General features: G+C 38.7%; 1 protein-coding gene across 3 annotated transcripts in view; it reads left to right on the top strand.

Moving 5' to 3' along the window:
• Positions 1-6921: 6921 nt before the first annotated feature.
• The window catches only part of PLEKHH2 (pleckstrin homology, MyTH4 and FERM domain containing H2), a 124002-nt gene continuing 112876 nt past the window's right edge, over positions 6922-18047 (top strand). For 2 of the 3 annotated variants that reach the window (XM_074204804.1, XM_074204828.1), the window contains exon 1: positions 6922-7006. The gene's annotated coding sequence lies outside the window, so the exon portion shown is untranslated. Of the gene's footprint in view, positions 7007-7307; positions 7464-18047 lie in introns of those variants that run through there. The other variant, XM_074204812.1, reaches the window with a different exon arrangement.

Raw genomic sequence — 18047 nt, forward strand, 5'->3', positions numbered from 1 at the left:
TCTGTCTTTAAATCCAACTGACTGAAAAGGATCAAAAAGACAAGATTCTATTATGTCTATCATTTGTCAGATTGTTTCTTCAGATTCAGCTCTCTCCTGTGCTGCATTTATAAAAGCTCCTTCTACCTGCTCTATTAAATGAGAAGTTTCATATGAGTATTATCAGTATCATTTTTCTATGCAGGAATACATGCAATTCATCATCATCCCTCATATTTTACCTGTCTCCTCCACTCTCTATGCTTCACCTGAGTCCTGTATTTGAAGATCATACTTTCTGTTCAGCTCTGGTCATTTTAACAGGAACATTTGAAATTCCCCTAGTTCATTGAAAGTCCATCTTTTCCCCTGGAAGAGGATGTTCAGTTTTGCTGGGTAGTTGATTCTTTGTTGCATTCCAAGCTCTTTTGCCTTCCAGAATATTATATTCCAAGCCCTATGAGCTATTAATGTAGTTGCTGCTAAATCCTGTATGATCCTGACTGCAGCTCCACAATATTTGAATTTTGTCCTTCTGGCTGCTTGTAGTATTTTCTCTTTGACTTGGGAGTTCTGGAACTTGGCTATAATATTCCTGGGGGTTTTTTTGGATTTCTTTTTGGGGGAGATTGGTGGATTCTCTCAATTTCAATTTGCCCTATGCTTCTAGTATATCAGGGCAATTTTCCTCTAGGATTGTTTTAAAAATGAGGCAAAGGCTCTTTTCCTGATCATGACTTTCAGGTATCCCAATAATTTTTAAATTATCTTTCCTGATTTTGTTTTCCAGATTTTTTCAATGAGATGTTTCACATGTTCTTCTAATTTTTCTTTCTTTTGGTGTGTCTTGACTTCTTGCAAAGTCATCAGCTTCCTTTAGCTCCATTCTACATCTAAAGGATTTGTTTTCCCTCCGAGAGCTTTCTTATCTCCTTTTCCATCTAGTCAATTGTGCTTTTTAAAGCATTCTTCTCCTCAATAACTTTTAGAACTGTTTTATTCATTTAGCCTATGTTGGTTTTAACATGTTAATTTTCTTTAGCATTTTTTGGATCTCCTTGACTAAGCCGCTGACTGCTTTTTCATGTTTTTCCTGTATCTCTCTCATTTCTTTTGCCAATTTTTCTTCTATCTCCCTTACTTGAATTTCAAAATCTTTTTTTGAGCTCTGTCACTGCCTGAGCCCAACTTCCATTTTTCATGGAGTCTTTAGTCTTGTACTTCCTCATTTTCAGATTGAGTATTTTGATCCTTCTTGGGATCATTGGCAATGTATTTCTCACCAATCTCCCCCGGAAAGAGATTAAAAAAACCCCAAACCCAGGAATATTATAGCTAAATTCCAGAACTCTCAAGTCAGATAGAAAATACTACAAGCAGCCAGGACACAATTCAAATATTGTGGAGCTGCAGTCAGGACTTAGCAACAACTACATTAATTGGAATATAATATTCTGGAAGGCAAAAGAGCCTGGAATGCAACTAAAAATCAACTTTTTCCCCTCTTTTTACTCATTTCTCCAGCCTGTGCCTGGTTTTGGGGTGCTTCCTGAGCTTTAGAGTATTATTGGGACACCCACTTTAGGGGTTTTTGGTATACCCCACTGGGACCTTTATTCCTCCAAGGGCATATGTGGTTTGATATGTAGATGACCACAGGCACTCTCCTCTGCACTGGAGCTGTGAGGAGGGACCCTGCTATCTTAGTATGGAAGGCCAGACTGCAACCTGGATCCAAATGTGGGCAAACAGCAAAGTCCTGCCCCAGGGAGAGCAAAGAGCTTTCTGCCCTCTCCCCTGACCCCCTTACCATCTGTGGGCTGTGTTCTGGAGGTGCAGGCTAGTTTCTCTCGATTATTGCTGCAGGTCTGTGGCCAGTACTTCTCACTCCACACTCATTCTGGTGTAGCAGAGTTCTCTCATGGCCCCTTCAAGCTGTTACCAGTGATCCCTGGGTTGGGCTGTGCTGTGCTGTGCTGAACTGAGCATCCATGGCTTTTTTCCCAGCCCCAGTCTTGGTGATACACACCTTTCCCATGGAACTTCTAAGTTATCTTGGACTGGGAAAATGTATCACTCAGCCCTTCTTTGGGTTCTGCCCCTCTAAATTTTGGCTAGAGTCAGAATTTGTTGGCTTTTTAGAGTTTTGGGGGGAAGGAGTTTCTGGGAAATGCTGTCTCCACACTGACATCTTGGCTCCACTATTGGGAAAAAAATCAATTTAATTATACACGTTAAAAGAAAAAAGGGAACACAAAATAGCATCTTATAGGCACATGGCAATGATGGGCAACTTAAACTCGCCCAGGTGAGTCCTAGACAGGAGTTCTTGGACCTTGAATTCCTGGCTGCCTTCTTTTGCTTTTCTATTTTCTTTTCTGAATAAAGGCAGACATTACTGATCTTGAGAAAGGATGTGTCCTTCTTAGGGTAATCTCATGAATAATCCTGAGTTCCTGAGCTTCTGAGTTAAAGAATCAAGCTCTAACTGCTCAGAGAGAGAGATTTCCTTAACAACATTCTTCTCAGAAGAGAAAGATAACTGGTAGCAGGATTGCCCTGAAGCTGAGAGACTAAAATTATGCCAATGGGAGGTCAGGAGAGCTAGACCTTGCCAAACTCTCATGATATTGCTATGAGTTGTTCAGACAGGGTAGGTCTGAGGTTAATGGGGAGTATTTGTTCAATGTAAATTGCTTTTTTTCTTTAATCTTTCATAGAGAGACTCAGTGTAACTGCATATTTGAGTATTTTATGTTTCCTGTATTTGTTTGTGTCAGTCAAGAAGCATTTTTTAAGTGCCTATGATGTATAGACATTGAACTAAGCCCTAAGAATATAACAAAGATAAAACACACACACATACAGACACACAGACACACAGACACACAGACACGCACACACACAGACACACACAGACACACAAATAGACAAACAGACAGGCTCCCTGCTCTCAAGGCCCTAAAGCGGGCGGGGGGGGGGGACAAAAATGCAAAGAACTATGGACAAACAAGATAAATGGGATATAAAAACAGAGAGAAGACTCTAGTATTAAGGGATATCAGAGAAGACTTCTTGTAGAAGATGTGATTTTAGTTAGAATTTCTTGTTATTGGTTCCGTGACATCATGGGATGATGACTTGACTTGCAAGTGAGTTAGAGTTAAGTAAGGCAGAGTTGCTCAGAGTTGGCAGTCACAGAAGTCCAACTCTGAGCAACTCTGCCTTACTTAACAATACATAAGTCAAGATGGCTGGTGATGACCTAGATGCAGTAGATGACCGTGGCATCTTTTGATGTCTGATCAAGCTCTAAGTGTTCCACAACTACCTCCATGGCCATTGAAACTTGAAGTATCCCTGAAAATAGAGATGAGTAGGGAAAAAATTCCGGTATGAGGTACCAGTGAAAATGCTCAGAGCTGGGAGATGTCTTGTAGAAGAACAACTAGGAAATCAAAGTTCCTGGAACATGGAAATCTTGAGTATATAGGCAGAGGTGAGAGTAGAGCAAGATGTAAAAAAGAATGGAAAGGTAGAAGAGGGCCAAGTTATGAAAGGCTTTAAAAGTCAAACAGATGATTTTATGTTAGATACTGAATGTAATCATCACTGGAATATATTGAATAAGGGGGCTAATATGGTCCTGTGAGCTCTTTGTTTCTTAGGTATTTTCTGAAGTAAAAGGGACAAAAATCCATCCTCTACCTGAAACCATATTGTATACTGAATTCCTTTGTAGAGGAAATGTGAGCCATACCTGTGCTTTATTCAGAGGTTTTCCTGGAGTTTTATTCCAGTGTAGGGGGTATTAATAATCCTCATATCTGGAAATGGATCCCTTTAGGATCAGGTTTTGAGGATAAAGCCAGTCTGTGAGAGCTAGAGTCCTTTGGGTGTGGAACTATAAGCCACAGGTTATTATTATCTTCATTTATCAGTTAAGGTTAAATGACTTGTCCGGAGCCATTCATCTAGTAAGTGTCAGAGGTAGGATTAGAAATCAAGGCTCCCTTGAGTCCAGTTCTATTTGGGAAATTGGAATACTCTGAATCTTTCTTTTCAACCAATATTTTTCCATAGACATCATATGACCACAGATTTGTTAACACCATGGTGAAGAATAAAAATTTCAATGGATTCAAACAGGTTAATAAAGAGATTCATGATGGGTGAAAAGAGACATCAATGTATTGCTAGTAATGACTTGTACACAAAAAAAGGGGGAATCAAAAAGTGATGATGATTTATGTGATATACACCATCAAATACAGTCACTGTATCAGGGGGGACCATTGCTTAAATGTCTTTTGAAAGAATAAATATTTATTCAGCACCTACTTTATTCCAAGCACCATACTAATGCTAAAGTGAAACAATCCCGACCTTTGAAGAGTTTACTTTTTTAATAGGGAAAGACAACATACATAAATAATGGTGGTCAGGAAGGGCATTTTTGGGACAAAAATGATAAAGGAACCACAGGGCAATCAGTAGTCATGTCTGTTTCTAGAAGCAACACTAATATTTGTTCAAGTACTGCTTCCAGAGAAAGAATTGGAAAGTGAAGGTAGAGGCTAAGAGGAGGGATAGAGTCTTGCAAGCCAAGAAGCAGAGCAGAGAGTAAGATGTCTATTGTGGATAGGTGTATAATCCAGAGCTAGGTGCAGATTAAAGTCACAGATAGTCTTTAGATTCTAATATTAACCATGCTGTTCCATTTGAGAAGAGTAGGCACAACAGTGGGGTAGATGACATGCTGTTTGAAGTGGTTATGTGTAGGGAAGGGGTTAAAGGAACAAGATTAAGTTAAAAAAAATGAATCATTAAAAAAAGACATTATCAAGGAAATGCATTCTTGGAGAGGAAGACCAATCAGTTTACATATAGAGGAAAGCTGAAATACTGCATTGGTACACATAAGTCAACAAGTGAAAGGTCTCTGGTAAATTGGCAATGTTCTTTATGGAAGATTTATCCAAGGACACAGTCTCATATAATTTCAGAGTTGGTAGGGATGTCAGCCACCAACTTGTCCAACCTTCGTATCAAGGTAAAAGTGGATTATAATCTATACCCATGTAGTGAGCAGCCACATTTGTGAGATCCTAGGGAGATTAAAGTATCATATGATTATCTATGCAGTGTGGGAGAAAAGTGTATGCTAAATTCAGAACCAAATGACACTATTTAATATGCATACCATTTCATACTGCCTATATGACTCTGGACAAATAACCTCTATGAAACCTCATTTTCCTCATCTGCAAAATGTTAGAATATTCAAGATCTTTAAAGATCCCTTCCACCTTCAATCTAGGCTCCTAAATACTATTGCTTTATGGGGGAAATCTAGTCATTTCCCAAGTTAATAATTCATCACAATAGTAGAGTCTCTCACACTGGTTTTTTAAATATAGTCTTACTTGAAAAAATTCTCTGGCATTCTATGTTGGGGGGAAATCTAGTTAATAATTCATCACAATAGGAGAGTCTCTCTTCCACATTGATTTTTATATCCAGTTTTACTTGAAAAAAAATCCTCTGGTATTCAACGTTGGAGAGACACAGTGAGAGTAATTCATCTGCAATCTATTAGCGATGATGACTTGGGCAGGATGTGATGTAGCTCCTGTAAGAGGGATTTATGGCAGTCAATGGACAGGAATTTCAGAGGATGAGAAGGTGTGGATGGGTTGGGATCTGCATCAGTGGTGGAATGCCCACAGGAATGAAATCAGGAAGCCAGTCTCCTGTCTTCTTTCATCATCATTCTAATTAAAGAGAAAGTTTTTTTTTAAAAAATATTAAACAGTTAACACATTTTGGATCTGCTGCTGCTGCAACAAAAAAACAAACTTGAAATTCACTTTGTGTTTAGGGCTGGCACAGTCAGACTCCATGCCTGCCCCTTCCACTGGACTCTCTGTAACAATCAGAAAAGAAGTTTTTGAGTATTTTTTTCCCAGAAGTTAAGTAAACTGATCCTGAATCTTGAGATGATAACTGATTTGCTTTAAAAGCTTTCTTTGAATTAATTAAAATTAAAATCCTTTGATCCGGGTCACTCCCTTTTTCTCTGCTGCCCCCCAAGTGGGCTCAAAGCGCTTTCTGTAGCTGGGGGTCTCCTGCCTATTTGGACGCCCCATGGCTCTTCCTTGCTCCCTCTCACTTAATCCACAGCCCTTTAGGGTTTTCGGCTCCAAAATGGAAGCGATTTCCACCGTTTGTATGTAAGGATCCTCTCGTGCTTGGCCATTAGTGACCTAGCAATTTGGTGCAAGATATTTAAACTGTTTATTTAACTCCTGCCTTCCCTATAAACCCGGACCCGGATGGGCATGCTAGGTTGGTGAAAGGGCTTGGAGACAGGATGGCATGTGCTGTTCAGCAGCAGCTCCCACACAGGGCAGGAAGAATGGGATGTGTGGGGGTTGCATGGATCTGGTTCAGAATTGGGGCTCATCTGGAAGAAATATGAACGCCCGATTCCGGCGCGATGGTCTTTCCCTGGTAGGAAGTGTGCCTGTCCTCGGAGGTCCTCGTTGTTTCGCAATACTTTATCTCCTTGGGACTGGTAGTGCGGTCTTAAAACAAAGCCAACTCAGAAACCCCCCGCGGAAGGGAAAACTCTGTCATTCCCATTTGCCAGCTGTGTAAACTGAGCGAAGGGACTCTGGTGGTCGGCCCTGGTGGGTCGGGGTCCGGATTAGCAACTGAACCGGGAGCTCTGTCCAGAATTGGGCCCCAGGACCGAAGCAAGAGAGGGAGATTCTTAGAAAGGGCTGGGCCAGGTCCCAGGGCCGGAGGGCTCGGACCGCGGGGGGAAGGGGAGGTGGGGAGGGGGTCGTCCTGGCCACGCCCCTCCGATGACGCAGGGGCCCGGCCCCAGCTCCTCATTGGCCTCCCCAGGCATCGGTCAGAGAGGCGGGCCCGCCTGACTCCGGGAGTAGGTGGGCTGGAGGAGAGGGGGCGCGGACAGTCCCGGAGCCCCGGGACCAGCGGCGCCCGGAGGAGAGCAGCACAGGTAGGTCGGTCGTCAAGTCCGAGACCCCCCCCCAACTTCTCTGCGCCCCCGGCCCCGCTTTGGCCAGGACATCCCTCTCCGAGGTCGCGTGCCAGGCAGTCCTCTTGGGAGACAGAAGCTGCCGCTCCACCAGGGGCAGGGGAACCCTCAGGAGGCCCCGGACCGGGGCATGAAACGGGTCGGCCTCCGCCCCGGGGACCCCCCATCCGCTTCCCACGCCGTGCCTTTCCTTCTCCGACTCCCACTGATCCGTGCCAGTGCGCCTTGGCGGTGGGCCAAGGGGCTCGGCTCCGGACTGCGATCGCCCCTTGCCATGCTCTCCTTGGTTGGATGAATTAAACTCCCCTGACCCCAGTCACTCCCCTTTTCTCTGCTGCCCCCCGAGTGGGCTCAAAGCGCTTTCTCTAGCCGGGGGTCTCCTGCCTACTTGGACGCCCCATGCCTCTTCCTCGCTCTTGTGAGTAAACGGGGATGGGGAGTGGAGGGGGGGAGAGGAGGGTCTTGGGGATTGTCAGGTGACCGAGACTTTCCCTGAGGGAAAAGTTAGACAAATTATACTTTTCATAGCAACAGTGTGCATTTTAAAACTTCTCCCTTGCTTGTAAAGTTAACCACGCAGAACCTAGCGCTTATGTCACTTTTGTTTCTTGTTCCACCCACTAAGATTTCAGGGGTAAAAATGTTAAAAACTTTAAGAAAACATTAACCGAAGCTGCCACAAACTGTTATTTTTAAGGTTACCAGTTCTCTTCCAATGTTGAACTGTCACAGAAGTGACAGGACAAAATACTCTCCCCAGAAATACTGTGAATATTCTAAATGATAACGCATTTTATAGATAGCAAAAAATCTATACATATACACACAAACATAAAACAAAGTAGTAACCAAAAGCATATGAAAAGACACAAATGTAACAATCTAGTCAGTGTCTTTGACCAGTCCCTTCCCACCCCCACCCACATTAAATTAAAATTGGAATTAGTCATATATATATATATGTGTGTGTAGGAAAGATTTCTTTAAACAAAATGGTAAAAAAGGACACATCTCTTCTGTTTTGGGAAGGGAGAAAAGGAATAACACATTTTCTTCCTACATAGAACTCAGAGATATACAGATGGACTGCAAATTTAGATAGCCAGAGTGAGCTTTAGTAGATGAACTCTATTTTTCTTTCCCTCTTCCTTTTGGGGAATTTGGGACAGAAACAGGAAGTAGAGATTGAAAGGGAAAAAAAATCATTCACTCCACAATTGTAAACAATTTATTTTATGTCAGTAAATATTTCCAAAAGTCCCTGGGGATGTTTGGAAAATCTGAGTCTAAGTGGTATCAATCACTGGCACTCCACCATAAAGTTATTTTCAAATTTAAAATGTTTTCAACTATTTATATAACAACTGGTCACAGAATTTACAACTGGTCAGTTAAGTATAGAAATGGAGACCAAAAAAAAAGAAGAGTTCTATCATTCAATCTTGACTCCTTATGAATCCTTACTTGAGCTATAAGAGGGGCCAGGAAGACTTATCTTTCTGAGTTCAAATCTGATCTCAGACACCTACTAGCTGTGTGATTGTGGACAAGTCACTTTACCATTTTGCCTCAGTTCCTCCAACTATAAAAATGAGCTGGTGTAGAAAATGACAAACCATTTTATTGTCTTTGCAGAGAAAAACACAAAAGGGGTCATGAAGAGTCAGTCATGACTGATCAAAGAAAGAACTTTAATGATCTCTACATAGCAGGTCCTCTGTATAACTAACAAACCAGAATAACATTAGGACAAATAATGGTGAAATCAGGTGGCCAAGCTGCCATTATTGCCTATGAGCCATCCACTATTTTGAATGATGCTCATGTATATAACCAATCTTCTCTCCTGCTTTCCCCCCCCAAAAATTTACTAATATGCTGATTTCAACTTAAAATAAATAAAAGCATTTTAAAGTGTTGACATATTAGTAATATACCACTCTTGTCCTTAGAGCATCATAGTTTAGCAAAAGCAGATTTTTTTCTCCTTCAGATGGTATTCCTATCTGCACTGTCCCAAATTTGTCAAAAATCACAATCTGCCAGTACATTTTATATTTTAACAAAAAATAACCTCAGATGGAAATAGAATGTCTCACATGTTCAGATAAGTATTCTCTTCTTCCTCCTGACAAAATTACAAACTGTCCCATGTCTTCCACCAATTCTTTTCACCTCTGCCTGGCTTCTTTATAGTCTCAGCTAAAGTTCCACCTTCTCCAAGAAGTGCTGCCTGATTCCCTCTCATTGTCTCTCATTTACCCTGTACATATCTTATTTACCCATAGTTATTTTTAGTTTGTCTCCTTCATTATACTGGTAGCTCATTCAGAATGGGAGATGAGTTTTATTCTTTCTCTATATTCTCAATACTTAACACAGTGTTATTATTCAATTAACAAATATTTGTTCTTTTTGGATTGCAGAATCCATACTTATGATAATACTGTTGCAAACTTCTTTGAATCCACTTGTAGTCTATACTTGAAATTTAGTTTAATTTCCCATTTTATCCTGTATTTCATAATTACTTATTCATGGGAAAACATTTTACTCTTGATTTCCTTGAATCTTAAAGTATTTAAAGTAAATTATTTGATACATTTCAAAACTGCTTATGTTTTATTTAAAGTTGAAATTAGCATATTAGCAAACATGTTTTGGGAGGAAAGTACTGAGGGGAGGAGATCATTTATTTACAAAAGCACAATTCAAAAGAGTGTAAAATTAAGTGCTATGAGTGTTTAGAGGAAGATGAGTTTACTTCTGGCTAGGCAGACCAGAGATTCATGAAAGAGATGGCCTTAGAAAGGATCTTTGAAGGATGGGTGAATAGAATTTTCAACCAGAGGAGAAACCTTTTTGCATGTAATAAAAGGTGTGAACAAAGGTGCAGAGTCAGGAAAGCATGGAGCATGTTAGGGAGTGGTAAATTGTTTAGCAAAATGATAGAAGTGGAGGAGAAACCCTTTTGGGTTTAATGAAAGTTGTGAGCAAAGGAGCAGAGGCAGGAAAGCATGGAACATGATAGGGAATAACAGGTTGTCTAGCAAAATGATATGTTAATATAATAAGAGTTAAGGCTCAAATCATAGAGGAACTTGAATGCTAGGCTGAAGAATATAGTATGATCATAGGTTAGACATAGATGGGAATTGAGATATCATCATCTAACGCCTTCATTTTATAGATAAGGAAACCCAGGCAGAGAATATAAGTGATTTGCCCAGAATCAAAAAGTAGTAAATTTATGAGGCAAGATTGAATTGCAGGTTTCCTAACTCCAAGCCTAGCACTCTATCCTCCACCACCAAACTGGAGTTAAAACTTTCCATAAACAACAGGGGATATTAAAATTCTTTGAAAAGGAGAGTAGGGGGCGGCTAGGTGGCATAGTGGGGGTGGCTAGGTGGTGCAGTGAATCAGCCCTGAAGTCAGGAGTACCAGAGTTCAAATCCAGCCTCAGACACTTAATAATTACCTAGCTGTGAAGCCTTGGGCAAGCCACTTTAACCCCATTTGCCTTGCAAAAAAAAAAAACCAAACCTAAAAAAAAGGAGAGTAGTATGATGAGAGCTATTCAGGAATATTAATTTCATAGTGGTATGTAAGATAAATTAGTTGGAGAGATACTTGAGATGAAGAGATAGGAAGCCATTACAGTTTTGTTTAAACAAGTGGTAACAAAGGTCTTCACTAAGATTCTGGCAATGGAAATAGAAAATAGAAAATAGAAAGATAGCAGGTGAGAAAAGTTGCCAAAGTAGAATTTAGCAAATGATTAAAGTATAGGCAGCAAGGCCTGATGAGTTTAGTGTTCTGCCAACGATTCTGTGAGTCAAAAAACTGAGTCCAAAAAAGTAATATGACCTAAGCCTGCAAGAAGAGAAAGAGCCTCCTTACAGGGAAAGAGACTAGTCATGGAAGAGTGATTAGAACAGAACAGGTACAATTTGCAGAGGGACAGGTCTTGCCTCAATGTACTTCCTAAGAATCATAAATGTCCTAAAGTGGAATGAGCTCCCTTGAAAGGTTGTGTGGTGTTTGGGCAAAGGCTGGATAACTTATTGTTAGATGTGTTGTAGAAGGGACTTATCAGATACAGGTGAGATTCTGTGATTTTGTGGAAAAATACTTGAAGGTTTCAAGTAGGAGTGATTAGGAAAATGGTGGATGTTATCAACAGAAATAGAGAAGGAAAGAAGAAGTAGGTTATTTTTTCTTTTGGGGTTTTGTTTGCTTTTGAAGAGGAAGGCAATGATTGTGTTTTGAACATTTCCTCAAAGGGATGAGCAATTAGAGTCATCTAGAAATGACAATCTGGAGTTCAGCAGAGAGATGTGGGAGGAAAATTTAGAAGTTTTCCAATCAAAGCTTATGACTGGAGTGGAGATCATCAAGGGAGGGAGAAGAGGGAACAAATAAAATTTAATGAAAAGAATATAACATCATAGATGTCATAGGTAAAAAAAAAGGTCAGGTTAATTTCACAAGCATTTATGTAGCAGCCACCGTGTGTTATGGTAAGCATTGGGGATACAAAGACAAAAATGAAGTCTTTGCCCACAAGGAACTTACACTCTACTATAGAGTATAAAATATTCACAGCTAAGTAAATTCAAATATATATATATATATACACATACATTTATATTTATGTAGCATATATGTTTTCAGGTAAGGCACAATTAGAACTAAGAACTGATGAAATCAGGAAAGGGCTCATTACAAAGTAGAATAGATTATACCTATACATTCTAAGTAGTTGTGAAGAGGAAAAGGATTCATGGCAAGGGGGTCAGCCTGTGGAAAGAGGTCCAGAGGCAGTAGAGAGAGAAGGGATCTCATACATGGGATACAACAGTGGGCCAAATGCATAAGGGAGAATCATGGAAAGTATGTCTAGAAAAATAGGATGTGAATAGCTTTAAATGTCAAGGCAATAAGGAGGCACTGATGCATTTTTGAGCCTAGGTGTGACATAAGATCTGTACTTTACAAATATACATTTGGCAACCACGTAGAGGATGGATCAGATAGGGGAGAAAATGGAGGCAGGGAGAACATTTAAATGGATATGATAATTGTCCAGGTTAGAGTTGGCAAGGGCTTGAGCTGGGATGATGACTCTGAGTGGAGTTAAGGCATTGAAAAGGTGTCTAATATCAAAGAGTTGGTAACTGGATATGTAGATTTAGGGAATGGGAAGAGTTTATACGATAGATTACAAACCTGTTTGACTAGAAAAGTGCACACTACAGAAATAAAGAAGGTAGGGATCAGTTTAGAGAAAAAGATAATCAATTGTATTTTAGACATGCTAATTTTGATACCTATGGGACATCTACCCAGGTAGAGATACTCCATAGACAACTGGTGTTGTGAGATTGGAGTTCAGGAGAGAGATGAAGGCTAGATATATAGAATCTGTATAAAGAAGATCCTTAAACTCATTAAAGTTAATGAGGTCCTGAAGAGAGAATTAGAGAGAAGGAAAAGAAAAGGACCTCATCACTCTGTTGGGCACCATGGCTTAGTGGAAAGGATGTGCATTGTCATCCCACAAAGGAGAATGATGAGGAACAGTCAGATAAGAGGGAAACTAGAAAGAGAATTGTCACAAAAAACTAGGAAGGAGAGAATATATAGAAATTAAGTCAACAGGTTTTGTAATACTAAATTACAAAGAAATGAAGAAGCAGTTTCTACCCACAAATAATGGTAGAGACAACACACAACTCTATACATACAATATATACATATATATATGTATATACACATATGTTTAAGACAAAGAGAAAGAATGAATGAATGAATGAAAGGTAATCTCAGAAGGAAAGGACTGCATCCCAGAAGATATATTTTCTACTCTCATAGAAAGTGGGATTTGAATGAAAATATCAAAGAAGCCAAGAAGAAATAGAGATGAGTAGGGAGATCAATCCAGTCACAGAGGTCAGTAAGTAAAGAGGCTTAGAGTTTTGAGATGGAGTATTGTGAATAAGAGAACGAACAAGGAAATCAGTGTTTCTGGATCATAAAATATATGGAAAGGAGTAAAGTATAAGAAGACTGAAGTAGGAAGGGTCCAGGTTATGAAGGACTTTAAAGGTCACATAGTGGATTTTATGTTTTATCTCATAGGTAACCAGAGTCATTAGAGTTTATTGAATTCCAGAAGGGTGATGTGGGCAGATCTGAAATTTTAAAAAATCCCTTTGGCAACGGAAGGGGGAAGGAAAGGAAGGAAACTTTTGTGAAGTACCTACTCTGTGTCAGTCACTGTACTAAGCACTTTACAAATATTATTTCAGCTGAATAGAGGATGAACTGGAGTAGAGAGAAGCTTAAGGCAGGAGACTATTGCAGTAGCCCAACTGTGAGATAATGATGGCCTGCATTAGGGTGGTAACTGTGTCAGAAGCGAAAAGAGGACATATTCAAGAGATGTCAGCAAAGAAGGATGAACAGAACCTGGCAATGGATAGGATATGTAGATAGTAGAGTCTTGTGGGTGGCACCTATGTTATAGGTGACTAGGAAAATGGCAGTATCGCCAGGAGTAACAGGAAAATTAGGAAGAAGGGAGACATTGAGAGAAAGATAAAGGGTTCAATTTTAGACTGCGAAATAATCTTGGAGAACGTAGTGAGAAATCCTTTAGTGACTTTGGAAAACAGCCTAGTTTCATTCTAGACTGCAAGGATTAAGAAGTAAGTGAGAGGTGAGCAAGCGGGGCCAACTACTGTAGGCAGCTTATTCTAAGAATTTGGCTCCTAAGAGTGAGATGTAACATAATTGCTTGAGAGAATGATAGGACAAAAATAAAGTTTTGTTTGTTTTATTTTTAGAGAAGAACAAGGAGCAATAGAGAAGGAGCTAGTGGATAAAGCTAAGTGAAGATTAGAAAGAGAGAGGGCATATAAAAGAAGCAAACTCTAAGTATTGTCCGAGAAGAGTGAGAGGTAAAAGGGACAACAGTTCTTATTAGATCAAAGCAAAGAAAAAGAGAATGAAGTATCAAATGGAGGGAGGTGGTACTATCAGCAGACTCTTCTGTTACTTTAATGTATACAATCAATCAAGGATTTTTGCAGACCACCTGCTAATGGGCAGGTAAAACCCAATAGCTCCTAGAATGATAGTGCCTCCCAGACCATTAATCTGGCTCCCAGTCATCATCAAGGGGATGCACCCATGTGTACATTCTGCCTACATACTCACTTCTTCCTTTCTCTCCTACTTCCTCATTAATCAAAGAAGATCCAGACAAGAAACTTCTGATACCAGAGCCTTTGGCATTGTCAACTTGTATTTAACTGCAGAAATAATAATTATAATTTTATCAATGGAAGTGACATTAAAGAAGATAAATTATAATCTGCTTTTTCTTTAGCTTTTAATTGAAATTTCTATATGTATATGTATATGTACATATATATGTATGCTTAGCAAATGAGTCCCTTAAAAGCATGGATTTACATATATATATTAAATGTGTGTGTACACACATGTACATATACCTGCATAAATTATAATATTGTATTTTATATCTATATATTTCATTACAAGGAAATTTGGGAAGGAAGGCATTGGTTTGGAGAGATAAGAGATGATTTCTAGTTAAAGGTGTTGCTTGAACTGAATTTTTAAGGGAGAGAGGAATCTAAGTTTCTTTTTTTTAGGGTCAAAAGAAATTTATTTACACATTTTTATAGATATTAAACAAGGAAACTGAGCAGTAACACAGGCTGTATTTCATATGGATGTTGTTTAGATTCCCTGAGAAAGTTAAAAAAAGTTGCAAGGGCATTGCAACCAGGCTGATAATAGCAGACACCACTGAGCAATCAATCCTAAGTTTCTAAATGTATTTACCTTCATTGTTAAGTGGCTTGAGTAAGATTTAAAAGTATTTCATTTTTATTACCTTTTCTAAATGATAGTTCAAAGTTAACAATTGAATTCTCCAAGTTAATAGGGAGAAACCCCAATATAAATGGCCCCACTGTATAGATAAATGAGTGTAGCATTTATTATTTTTTTTAGGTTTATTTTTTGCAAGGCAATGGGGTTAAGTGGCTTGCCCAAGGCCACACAGCTAGGTCATTATTAAGTGTCTGAGGCCGAATTTGAACCTGACTTCAGGGTCGGTGTTCTATACACTGTGCCACCTAGGTGCCCCTGAGTGTAGCATTTATTAAAACTTCAAGATAAGCTAATTGATTATTCTGGTGGTGTAATAACTAATAATAAATGATTTTTGAAATTGATCAGTCCAGCAGCACAATTATTGAACCAGAGAAAAATTTTCCAGTGTCAAAAGGATACCTCTTATTGCCTAAAGACTAGAAGTCTGCTCTCATATCAGGTTACTATAGTATGACTGATTCAAGGCTTAAGTTTACCTGTGAAAATGTTTCATCAATGCTCTCTTATATCCTGCATGGTCTGGAGATAATAAGCAAAGTAGTTGGTAGATGAAGTAACAGATAACTGATTGTAGCAATGGCATTATTCGTACTTTAATGAGAATTGGTTCTAATACGGATAATGAGAAAGATCTGTGTTAGGATGAGATCTAGAAAAATGACTGGGAAAAGAAATGATAGGAAGGAATGGAGACCAGGAAGAGAGACAAAAGAAGTTAGCATCCAATTAAATAAGCCATTCTAATCATGTTCCCTTTAATTACAATGAGGTTTTAGATCTATTTTGGTAGATCCATTGATACATATCTAATTTTTATTTTCATGATTGTTGTATAAATTCACTTAATAATGGTATAGAAAAAAGTATTCCAGATCTTGAATCTTGAGAACAAGATTCCAATCCTGACTCTCACACCTGATAATGTGACCATGGGAAAATCATGTAACCTATATAAATTTCAATTTCCTCATCTTTTAAGATTTGAATTGCAATTAATTGTACTACCTGCCTCTTAGAATTGTTGAGAAGAAGGCATTTTGTGTACTTTAAAGCACTATACAGATTTGAACTATTGCTATTGTTAATAATAATGCAATTATAACCTTTGGGAAATGGTTCTTTGTGATATATTATAAAAAAGCCTATTAATTTATATATTGTTAAACACAGTACCTGCTACATATAAAGCAATTAACAGATGATTATTGAATTAAATATTGCATAGTTCAATCATAGTTTTGATACAAAGACTGGTTTGTTCACAAATGACATACCAGGAAATCAATTTTCTTGTTATTGTTATTGGGTTTGTTTGAGTTTTTTTAGGTTTTTACAAGGCAATGAGGTTAAGTGACTTGCCCAAGGCCACACAGCTAGGTAATTATTAAGTGTCTGAGGTCGGATTTGAACTCAGGTACTCCTGACTCCAGGGCCGGTGCTCTATCCACTGTGCCACCTAGCCATCTCCATGTTATTGTTATTATTAATGGATCTTTGAGTGAATAGAAAATGAAAAACTTAATAGGAAATTAGTCAAGAGGATAAGCTGAGATACTTACCAAAATTTTATTTTTTTACTTTGAAATTAATGAACACCAATAAATTGAAGAATTCCATATTTAAAATAGAACAAAAAAAGACCATAAAGCATTATATTTCCAATTAAAATGATATCTTAGGGCTCTGAAATATAGATATACTTGTGATTTGGACTTCATATGGGCCTATATTCTTTAAAGTTAAAACTGTATTTGAATATGTTACATTTCTATAATAATAAGAAAGACTCCAGTTCCTTTAGTTTTGTAAAGTTTACAAAATACCCTGAGGAGATAGTACAGTTATAATTATCCCCAATTAAATAGAAGGGGAAATTTCTTCATAAAAACAAATTGGTAGTATGTAAGTAGATTCAAGTTCCTTGAGGGCAGCAAGGATTGTTTTTTTCTTTTTCTTTGTATACCCAGAACATAACCCAAGGCAAGGTGATACAGTTGACACTTAATATTAAACTAAATGAAAATAGAAGGCATTTAAAGCTTGGGACAATATGAGGCTACCCTTAAAATCAAGTGCTAATTTTGTATATTTGTTCAGTTGTGTCTGATGTACTTTCAAGGTAAAGATACTGAAGTGATTTGCTATTTCTTTCTCTTGGTACTTTAGGCAAACAGAGGTTAAGTGACTTACCCAGGGTCACACATCTTAAGTGTTGTGGTCACATTTGAACCCAGATCTATGTGATTTCAGTCCCAGTGCTTTATCCACGTAGCTACCTAACTGCCACATATTTAAGGACCTCAGAACCATTTAGTGAGATGCTGGTTGTTTAACCTTAAGCTTTCTCCTTCTAAGGTATAGCTCCCAAGATTTAAACTATATTGGATAGAAGAGTTAATTTTACTGTCTGTTAAATTGATAATAATTGCAGCAGTCACACATGACTGAATATACTTTTAGGGTCCAGGTCTGAAAACAGTAGGCTCTTCCTAACTAAATGAAGAATATGGACAAGTAAAAATTTTAATTTATATCTAAACCTTGACCCTCAACACAAATACAGTCCTGTTTTGTGATATTGCTGCTCAGTGAAACTAGAACTGTTTCTCTGACTAGAAGTTTTAGAGGAATTAGTTTTTAAAAATTATAGACTGATTTTTATGAATTGATTTGTTGATTGATCAGGGAGGTGATGCCATGACAAGCACATGAATTGGATTTGAATGAGAGGATGCTGTGCTAAGTCACCAGCCTCACCTTCTCCTCCAGAGCCATCTGGGTCCAGTGGCCAAATATGGAGATGGCCCTGGATGTGAGGCAATCAGGGTTAAGTGATTTGCCCAAGGTCACGCTGCTAGTAAGTGTCAAGTGTCTGAGTTCAGATTCGAACTCCTATCCTCCTGACTCCAAGGCTCTATCTACTGCACTAACATCTGGTATCTAAATGTGCTTTTTATACTTTCCAAGTGTTTTCAAATATGTGATCTGACTAGATATTGACAGTCTTATGACAGTTAGATGTCCAACTTTCCACCCATATCTCAACCTTCAAGATTCATATATTAATGAT

Source organism: Macrotis lagotis, chromosome 1 (genome assembly GCF_037893015.1).
Source record: "Macrotis lagotis isolate mMagLag1 chromosome 1, bilby.v1.9.chrom.fasta, whole genome shotgun sequence".
Classification (NCBI taxonomy): Eukaryota; Metazoa; Chordata; class Mammalia; order Peramelemorphia; family Peramelidae; genus Macrotis; species Macrotis lagotis.